At 28.3% G+C, this 11,233-nt stretch overlaps 1 pseudogene; it reads left to right on the plus strand.

The window, feature by feature from the left end:
- The first annotated feature begins 1,224 nt into the window (after positions 1–1,224).
- Positions 1,225–5,986, plus strand: LOC147386606 (uncharacterized; annotated as a pseudogene).
- The last annotated feature ends 5,247 nt before the right edge of the window (positions 5,987–11,233 follow it).

The raw sequence follows: 11,233 nt of genomic DNA on the forward strand, positions 1-11,233 counted from the left end.
TTAACATTTTCCCTCTTAAGTCACATCTCTCTAACACTTTGAAATCTCTCTTATTCTTTTCCTCTCGTCTAAGTTCTGATCTCTCTCTCTTTCTCTTAACGAATATTTGACGGCTCGTGGATTTATTTTAAAGATTGCTGGCGAATTAGTGGTAAACGGTGGTTAGCATTGATTATTAATTGATCTGGCATTCAAAGTTTATAGAGATCATCGATTCTCTCATTTTTCATAATCTCAGGTTCTATTGCTCTTTAAATTTATACTGTAGTTTATTTTTACTTTATTTTATGATTCATTAAAGTGATTGTATTTATTTTGAAGGACTTTTGTCAATTAGAAACATGACCATAGAAAATATAAATTTGATTATGAAAAAATTTAAAAATATATATAGAAAAATTAATTCAATCTCAAAAGGAGCCATAGATAAATTTGTTACCACAAATAAAATAAATACAACAAATATTTTAAATAAAAATTTATTAGATGAACAAGAAGATAATAATGAAAAATTGCAAAAATGATGATCAAATATAATTTAACAATTTTTAATTAAGAAAAAAAATTTAGAAAAAACAAGAATAAAAACTAAAAATATTAATGAATCTTACGATTTTATAGTAAAAAGTATTTATGATCCAGGAGAATGAAAAAATATTGATATAAAATTAAGAGCTTTAATAGTAGAAAATGTCCAATTATAGATAATGACTTTAATTTTTCCAAAGATGAAAAATCTAGGCATTTTTCAATTATACATTACATTCAAAAATTACCAAATGGAGAGAAGCATAATACGAAATGGTAAGTATATTCAAAATAATTTAATAAAGTATTTTGTTTTTGTTGCAAATTATTTTATTCTAAACGTAGCACTAATTAATTAGTTAATGAAAGAATGAAGGATTGGGAAATTCTTACTTTGAAACTTAAAAGTCATGAAATAAATTAAGTGAATATATTTTTAATATGAATACTTTGATCGATTTAGAAATGAGCTTGTTAAAAAATAAGACAATTGATAAAAATGTTTAAGAATAAATTAACAAGGAAAGAGAATATTATATAAAGGTATTATTGAGAATTATTGCAATTGTTAAGAATCTTTCAAAAAATAATATAGCATTTCGTGGAAGTAATGAGAAGATCTATCAAGATAATAATAAACGTTTTTTAAGGTTAAATGAAATGATTGCAGAATTCGATCCAATAATGTAAAAATATATTCGACGAATTAAAATTGGGAAAATCCATAATCATTATCTTGGACACAATATCCAAAATGAATTGATAAATATGTTATTATCTGAAATAAAAAATATAATTATTAAAACAATTAAAGAAGCAAAATATTTTTTAATTATACATGATTGTACTCCAGATATAAGTCATCAAGAACAAATGATTCTTCATTATGATGTGTAGATGTATCATTATGTCCAATAAATATAGAATAATATTTTATAGAATTTTTAAAAATAGATGATACTTCTAAAAAATGGTTTTTTGACAAACATAAAAACGTAGTAAACAATCTTAAACTTGATATTAATGATGTGATAATGGGTCTATTACGAAAGGAAAGCAATAAAGAGTATACAAAATTAAATCTTAAAGTATTTTGCACACCATGTAGTTGATATAATCTTAACTTAATACTTTGTGATATGGAAAATTCTTGTATTAAAACAATATCTTTTTTTGGGGTAGTACAACTTATATATACATTATTTTTTCTTCTACGAAACAATGAAAAATTTTACAAGATTATATACCTATTTTAACTATTAAGTCATTGTCACAAACTCATTGAGAAAATCGCATTGAAAGTATTAAAGCAATGAAATATCAAACTACATAAATAAGATATGCTTTATTTAAATTAAAAAAAACTAGTATAATTTTTTTATTTGGATGCAAGAATAAAACTATGAGCGTTTGATTTGGATTGTTAGATTTCCGTACAATAATCCTAACATAAAGAGTAAAGTTGAATGTTAGAAATATGTAAGCTTGAAAATTTTGAATTTTTATTAGGTATGATATATTATTTGATGTTAACTCAGTCAATAAGAATTTACAATCTAAAGACATGGATATTAATGTTATTATAGATCAATTAAAAGGTTTAATATATATATATATATATATATATATATATATATATATATATATATATATATATATATGGGTCACGTTCCTAAGACTCATATTGAGACTCACATTGCGACACACCGTTTTGTCTTATATGGGAAAAAATGTTTGGAATGAGCTGATTTTTTGTGAGGATGATCTCTGTGATGAGGGGATCATCCTGGCAAAAAATCATCCCATTCCAAAACTTCTAACCCCATCAAAATTGATTTACAAAAATTGGACGGTCTATAATTTTTCAACAAAAATTGGACGGTCTAGAAGTTTCATAATGAGCTGATTTTTGGCAAGGATGATCTCCTCACCATAGAGATCATCCTCACAAAAAATCAGCCCATTCCAAATATTTTTGCCCATATAAGACAAAACGGTGTGTCGCAATGTGAGTCCCAATATGAGTCTTAGGAACGCTGTTCTATATATATATATATATATATATATATATATATAGAAATAATGAATTTACATCAAGTTTAAATACTGCTAAAAATATTTGCAATTAAAATAGAAAGAGAATCTGTATTTCGTGAAAAAACGTATAATTCATTGAAAAAGACAATTTGATGAAAATGTTGAACGTAAGTCAATTCAATCAGCTGAAGAATCTTTTAGAATTAATTATTTTATACATACAATAGATCAAGTTATTTCGTCAATTCAAAATATGTTTAAATTGTTTCAAATATATAAACATATTTTTTTATTTTTTATTTGACTTTAAAAAATTAAAATCATTAAATAATGAAAGTTTGAATAAATATTCCCTTAATATGGAATATTTTCTAAAAATTGATATCTTTTCTGACATCGATGGTTTAGATTTATTTTCAAAAATAAAGACTCCAATTGAGGCATTGAATTACATAAAAAAAATTAAATTCCTTTCCAAACACATGTATGACCTAAGAATATTATTAACAATACTTGTAACAGTTGCTTTTGTAGAAAAAACTTTTCAAAGTTGAAATTGATAAAATCTTATTTACGATCAATTATGTCACAAGAAAAATTAAGTGGTAGCAATTTTTTCTATTGAAAAAGATATATTACCAAAAATTGAATTAAAAAAACTTAATTAACAGTTTTACATCTCAAAAAGCAAGAAAAGTAAATTTTAAATATTTTTTTATTATTTAAATAGATAATTATTAATCTTTATAGTAAAATAATAAATTTAAAAATGTCTCACATTGAGGTTTCACTTAAGACCTCAAATTGTATCGAGCCAACCCAATCAAATTATTGTGAAAAAGTCGATGTATTAGATGGTTTATAACCTAAATTTTTAAACTTGACTATTTGTTATCTTAAAATTTTTAAATTTCCATTTGTTAGTGTAAATTCATTGGATTCCTTTCATGAGATAAAATTATTTTCTGTCAAACACCGCCGGATCATGAGTCTAATAGTACTCAACTATTTATAATTCTCCCATGTCCTAACGATTACAGTGGTCATTATCTTCACCTCAAGTATTTGTTTTCGATTTATTACTGATACTCTAGGTTCATCAATAAATCTCTCTCTAGGCATTGTTCCAAAAAATATCAAAGACTTTATCAGGAATGGAAATACTTTCTTCAACAAAGAAAGAAGACATTGTCAATGTGAATCTATGATTGTAGCTCATGTTGATAAAGACACAAAAACTCAAAATAATTGTGTAAGAAATTCAATTTTGGGAGGGGATTCTGAGTATAAAGCATGTTTTTGAGGTGATGATGCCTTAAATGAAAAGTCAAGCAATGTGGATAAGCATCGGGACATTTGGGTGCCTCTCACTCGCAAACCGAGCTTGACAGATTTAAGGGAATAAATGTGATGGATGACTATTAACAAGTTGTGTCATCTAGGTTCGAGATGTTTGTTTACTCTCTAAATTAGTTAAGTTAAATTGGTTTACTTCTCTAGAATTATTAGATTTGAAGTTCTTACTAGTTAAATACTGATTAACTAAAATTTTCAATTTGATATATGGACTTTATGAATTAATTTTCTCTTCAAGACATTGTAGACATCTCATTTTTGCATTCACCTGATTAATCAACTCGTCAACCCGATCGCGACGATTTCCAATGATAGGCGATATTCCAATGCTTTACTTGGTCCTAGACATGTTTCAGAAATTCGGATTAGGTATCTCAAACTAATAAAATTGTAGAAATCACGTTACGCTAGGAAAATATAACCCTAAAAACATAGAAATCATCATTTCACAGACAAAAAGAAGTTTTACGATAAAAATCACTAAAAAATGACTAAATTATCAAAATACCCTAACATCAAAACATCTTTAGAGCCCCCTTATGCTTAGGAAAACTCTTCTGAACATATAAAATAATAAAGTGAAACCAAATAAACTATTTCGCCAATTTTCACTAGATTAGACAAAATTACGAAAATACCCCTCATAGGGTTCGTGATCATTTCATGCCAAAAAATTCATAAATAACACAAATCAATAATCTCATTGAATTCCTTACGAAAAATCAATTCCAAAATATCCTGGAACATCGAAAATCAACTTGAAATACAAAAGTTTGCTTTGGAGGCAAAATGGTAATTTTTTAATTTTTAAAATTTTTAATTTCGAAATTAATAAATAAAATATTAACTAACATAAAGTAAAATCTTAATAAAATTAATTTAAAAATATAAACCAAGTCAATCTCATAAGACTTAAGTCAAAATCCTAATTAAAACCTAATCTAAAGAAACCAAGTCAATCTCATAAGACTTAAGTCAAAATCCTAATTAAAACCCTAATATAATAAAACCAAATTAATTTCATAAGACTTAAGAAAATCCTAAAAAAAGTACATAAAAAAGCCTCCATAACCTTCCCAAAACCCTGATTTTGAAGCCCTAACCCCTTATCTATCATCCAAACCCTAGTTTTTGTTCAAAAACACCTAGAAACTCTCCACAAAACACTCAAAAATTCATAAAAAAATTTAGGAAAACACTCAGATCTAAGAAGGAGGCACTTCATGTTGGAGATCTGAAGTGGATCCAGTGATAGAAACGAAGCGAGAAATATCTTACGAAGAACCACTCTACCAGTTCTAAGGGAACGACTTATTGCAATCGTATAAGTATATTTTTCTTTTATCTTTTTTTATTTGTTTTATTTATTTATTTTAGGTTTTTTTAGCAATGTAATCTTCTTGAGAAATAGTAGAGATCGACATTTGCCGGGCGAGGTTGGTGCCTAGCACCTTCCAACCCCGTAACGTAATCCCCGGACTTAGTTTCTTTTTGTAGATTAGTTGTCTTTATTCATCTTGAGTTAATGCTCGGTTCCTAGACCGTAATAACTAAGTGGCGACTCCCAAACCTTGAAAATCAAAAGCGGATCCGCACATCCCACGAATCGAGGGTGCTTTCAGTGGCGACTCCACTAGGGAATATTGATGATCAAACTTGAACAGCTCCAAGTACGCGAACATTGCCATTTAGACCTAGTTTTTTTTTTTTTTTTAAATTTATTTGATTCGTTTATTTTTAAGATTGTATTATATTATCTCGACATCATTTTTATCATATTATTATGGAATATTATTTGCTATGATTCAATTTATGATCGTTTGGGATAACCTTAAATAATGCAGGATATTGAGATAATGATGATGTGGAAAAATGGGTGTTGGCCCATTTTTTGGATTATTTTTTTAGGTTTGTATTATCCTTTATTGGTATCCTTTGATTCGATTTTGGATACTTTAATTTGGCATATATTTTTTTTATGGTTCAATCGGGGGTCATGTAGAACAATCCTAAATAATGAAATATTCAAATTGACATATAAATTGAGGATGAAATGATGGTGATTAGGGTGAGAGTCATGGAATTTTATTTTTGGTTTAGAAAATTTTTGGATAAAATTTTTAGCACATTACTATGCATGGGTGATAAGTTGTGAAAATAAATTATTTGTGAATGATTAGCTAAGAAATAAAAAAAAAAAATTACTTTTTTTAATGTTGTTCGTGATGAGGAGATAATTCTAAAAAAAAAATTGTAAAAAAAAAAATAATAATAAATAAATAAAAGTATTTTTTTTCTACGTGGTGTGCCGTTAGCAGAAAATGATTTTTTATTTTTCATCTTCTTCTCAAATAAATTATTTGTGAGTGATTTAGTAATAAATAAAAAAATTTCCTTTTTTTAATGTTGTTCATGATGAGGAGAGGATTCCAAGAAAAAAAAAATTAAAAAAAAAAAAGAATTGAAAAAAAAAAAAAATTTGCGTGAGGTGCTAATGGTAAAAACGTTTTTTTTTCTCTTTCTATCTTCTTCTCCATATGTGTGCTGAAATGGGCAGTAAAAAGAAGGGACGCCTTCTCTCTCTCATTCTTCTCTCTCTCTCTCTCCTTGAGAAGACATTCTCTAGGTGAACTTGAAGACAGAATTTGGTTGGATTTTTACTATTCTGCCAACGAATATTCATGACTATCACAAGCATGGAGAGGAACAAATAACGAGAAATAGAGAAGAAGCATTTCGGTATCTCTTCTCCAAAATCTTAAATTTGTTCATCGAATTCAGAACAAGCAAATGGAGAAAGAGAAAGATAAGTTTGTGCCTATTGAGAACAGCCATGCCATTCAAAACATCGTCAACAGAAAAAACTCTAGAATTAGATTTATGGTTACAGAAAGAAGCAAGAATCAGTAGAGGATCAAACCTTGAAATGTGACCTATTAAACCCCTTTTTATCCATCAACAATGAAATCGATCTCCCTTGTTTTAATGCTTTAGATATCCAAGATCAAAATTCTAAGGTTTTATTACCTAGTGACGTCTGCAAAGCATTTCTATCTGTTAATCCAGCTTTAACCCCCAATTTTGCAGTTACAGTGATCTATGGTAAAGATTCAAGATTTGGATTTTTCAAATCTGGTAACCAGATTTGGACTTCTATAGCAAACAGAAGGCATGGGTTTGCTGATGTTTATATAAAGGTCTGTTTTATGCTGTAAATATTTGGGGAAGGAGTGTGACTTTTGATATTAATTCTCCAAATCTCAAGATTATAAAATTTCCATCTCTCTTATTATAAATATATATATTAAAAAAAGTATATTGTGGAATCATTTGGGGAGGTGTTGTTGGTTATAAGGGAATTGGACTTCATTGGTGATGATAGGTCTTGTGGATATTGTAGTTACAAATATGGAACTGTTGGATTCAATGTCTCTAAACTTGACCAAATTTTGCGTAAGTGGATCGAGGTGAGGAATTGGTGTGGACTCAAACTGTTCTTAGGTGACAATTCTTCAATGCCATTTTTTTGCTTCGGATTTCTTGGGATGTAAGCTGATTTGCATCTACTTCACGAATGATAGTAGGGAATCATTTTCTTGGGATCCGCAGTATGGGCCTCATGACATGGGAGTCTTCAATTTAAAAGATTGGAGTATTAAACCACTTTACCCAATGGAGTCTCCGATGATCACACCAGCACCCATTTGGGTTTAACCTACAATACAAAGAACGGTTTTCAAATTTGGGTCATCAGATGGCTAGTCGACAAATGACTTGGATGAGACAGAGAGAGAGAGGTGTGGATGTGTTGTGTTGCACGTGCTGGTAGCAACACAATAAATAAATAAATAAAAATGTTGAAGATTGTGTGTGGTAGCAACACAAATGGTGGATAGCAATATATATAAAAGAGAAAAAGGTTGAATTGTATGTTGCTGGCAGTAACATATGATTTATATAAAAAAATAAAAAAATAAAAAAATAAAAAAAACAACTTCCTGGCAGCCCTTGCGCTGCATTAAAGAAAGAATAAATTCCTTTTTTCAGGCACACCAATTTTACATGTAATGCATCATTAGAATATTTGTGAGTTTTTCTCTCAAACATGTAAAATTGGTGTGGTAATAGAATTTTATTTTGGACAGTTTTTTTTAGGTTTCTTTAATTCTTTAATAGTTGGTATTTTTTTTTATATCAATTTGTTTAATTTGTTTAGTAATAGTTAATAATAGGTTTCTTTAATTTCTTTTCTTTTATAATTTTTTATTTCTTTCTTTTCTAAAAAAAATAAGGGTCATGACTCCTCATCTCAACAATTATCATGCTATCTTTAATTTGATATTCTTTGAAATTTCAAATTATTTTTGGATTACCCAAAAGTGATCATTGATTGAACAAAAAAAAAAAAAAAAATTCATTTTGGCTTGCACTAAAAATTGTGTGTTTGTTTCAATGTTGGCTCAGATTATTAGTCTTTGTGTTGATAGCCTATCTAATGTGCCATATATGATGTGATTGCTTTGATCTTAATTTTGATGTGATGGGTTTTTATATTATCTTGATTAATATTTCTATGGTACCCATGTGATAATATGATCAGGCCCATGGGCCCATTTGTTTGAAAAGGCCTTGGGCACACCCCGTGGATCGAGGGCACTTTCAGACATTGAAAGAATAGTTTCGACATATTATAAAGAATGAAGGTGGTTTTTAGTACACGGATGAAGGTGTTTATCTGTAGGTAACCCTCCAAAATCAATGTCCTTAATGTATTATGAAGAAGACATCGAAACATCGCTTTGTAAAATTACAAATTTGTTGAAGCTATAAGAACAATTCATTAGGTTTTAAGTTCAAAGCATGGGATGAAGTTCATGACATATCATAGAATAATATTTGTAGTAATTTCATATATCAAAATGCTTGAATTCTAATAATGAAAATAGAAATTTGTATAACTAAGTTGATAATTTTGTAACTTTTAGAGAGGATAAATTTTCATTTAAAAAAAAAATCATTAACTTATATCTATAGTATAAAAAATTATAACTAAATTGATAATTTTGTAGATAATATGTTAATATTTTGAAAGGAAAAAAACATTATAATGATTTGAAATACTTTTTTTCTCATTTGATTCTTGAGAATCGAAATTAATGGGTACCCGTGTTTATTGAGGGTACCCGCGTTTATTGAGGGTTCCGATTTTATTTTGGAACGAGGACCAAAAAAATATAATTGCTATGCTTCTAAGTATCTTAGGACTCGAGTCGAAACCAACCCATTGACACCCCCTAATTGAGATTATAGTAGTTTGTAGTTATTCGATGGAGGTTCAATTCACGGATAAATTCTAAAAATATTCATAAAAAAATAAAAAAATTTAAAAGAATACACAGATGATGTTTAAGGGTTTCGTGCAAAAACTCATTATCTTCCCCTTAAAGCCTTGTCTTTTCATGGAGAGACTGCAATGTTGAAGATAATAGACTTTTGAAGGTGAATATAAAAATGTTTTCATATTCAATGATTAACCGATAAATCATCAATTAATTCATCTATTCACCAATTTAATCATCTAGTTACTTATTCAGAGAATTTTATAAGTTTTTTGAAAAATTCAAAGAATTTTGTGACTATGACTGGGATAATCTTACCATCTCAACCATGTATAGGTTTGATGTTCTACTATAAAAGTTGTTTGAAACTAGTATTTTTTAACAAAACAAAGTGTCATCAACAATGAAAGAGAATTCATTCCCCAAAGAAACAATGATATACTCTTTCTTATAAAGAATGAGAAAATAATCACAAACCTTTTGTTAAGAAAACAAGGGCAAAAAAATCAAAACAAAAACAAACACAAATCATACAGAGAACACGAAGGTTTACATGGTTCCCTCAAAATTGAGATACATCTATGGATCACACCGATTCCACTATGAAGAGAAAAACTATAATTACAAATTACACCCTTTCATCGAAAAAAGAAAATATGTACTCTAAAGAAACACAATTAGGTTTGACATAATAGTTGTGAAATTATGAAAACACCATTTGTGGCACCCATAATCTCAAATACCGGTGCAACATTAATTAGTAAAAGGTATTATATTAAATGATAAACAATACTCCTTATTGACCTGTACCATTAGGCTCCACAATAATAAAATCTTTTGCAACACCCATAATTTGAAATCTAAAGTTTCTAGAAAAAGATTTGATGCAAATCAAAAGAAAAATAATTATACCAAGAAGAAAGCTGAAAATTGTATAAAATGAACGAAGAATATGATATTAGGGATTGTCCAATGGATATATCCTCTTGTCAAATCTATTAAATTTGAAACATGTACTCATCAATTGATCGCAAATAGCACAAAATGTATGACTCATGCTCTTGCCCCTTAAAGGTTAACATTTCCAAATCTTGTCAAGATAGATGTTTTCAATCATCGATCTCAACAACTTTGTATTTTAAATTTTTTGAGTTCAACGCTAGGTGGATATTTTCAAAATATAAAAAATTTAGATATTATAGGTGTAAAAAATACTCTGATCAAGCATTATGATTAAATCTTCAAAATTTTAAGTGTGTCATTCTCCTTTCATTTTCATTTTCATTTTCATATATAAGCAAACGAAAGTTTCATATCTTCAAAATTATTAATGTATAGAAAATTCCAAAAAAATGCATAATTTTGGTAAAATTCTTATTTAAGTACGGTGTTCATTTTAATTCTCAAAACATGCATGATAATGAGGTGGTGAGATCACAAATATTTCTTCTAATTTTAAGATGACAATCTCACTAATAAAATTAAAACATGAGGTAGCGAGATCATAGGTATTAATAACTGGAGTAGGTGTACTAATAACTGGGCAAAACTCAAATCCTTATTTCATGGTTTGCTGCTAATGTTTCTCTTGGGAAAGTATTTGATTATTGAGACTGGGTATAATTAAATTCCTTGTTGATATAGTCAATGGTCAAAATATTCCTTGAAAATTGAAATCCTTATGATATGAAATTAGATAGATAATTCAAACCTTTTCCAATGGGAGGTCCACCATGTGTTCAAGGAAGGCAATGGTATTACAGATGCATTAGCAAAATTAGCTGTTGTAACTGCTTCATCCCGATTTTTTATTCTTTTGTAAACTTACCTCTAATGCTAAAAACTTCAAAGGAGAGATAATTGGTCTGTCGTTAGGGAAACTTTTGTTAAGGTGAGTTGCATGAAGTTATCCCCAAGTTTTTATTGGAACTCAATATTAAGATTCAGATCCAATCCATTAACAATTGGATTGG

This window comes from Akebia trifoliata, chromosome 14 (genome assembly GCF_017979445.1).
Source record: "Akebia trifoliata isolate Shusen 1 chromosome 14, ASM1797944v1, whole genome shotgun sequence".
NCBI classification, from domain to species: domain Eukaryota; kingdom Viridiplantae; phylum Streptophyta; class Magnoliopsida; order Ranunculales; family Lardizabalaceae; genus Akebia; species Akebia trifoliata.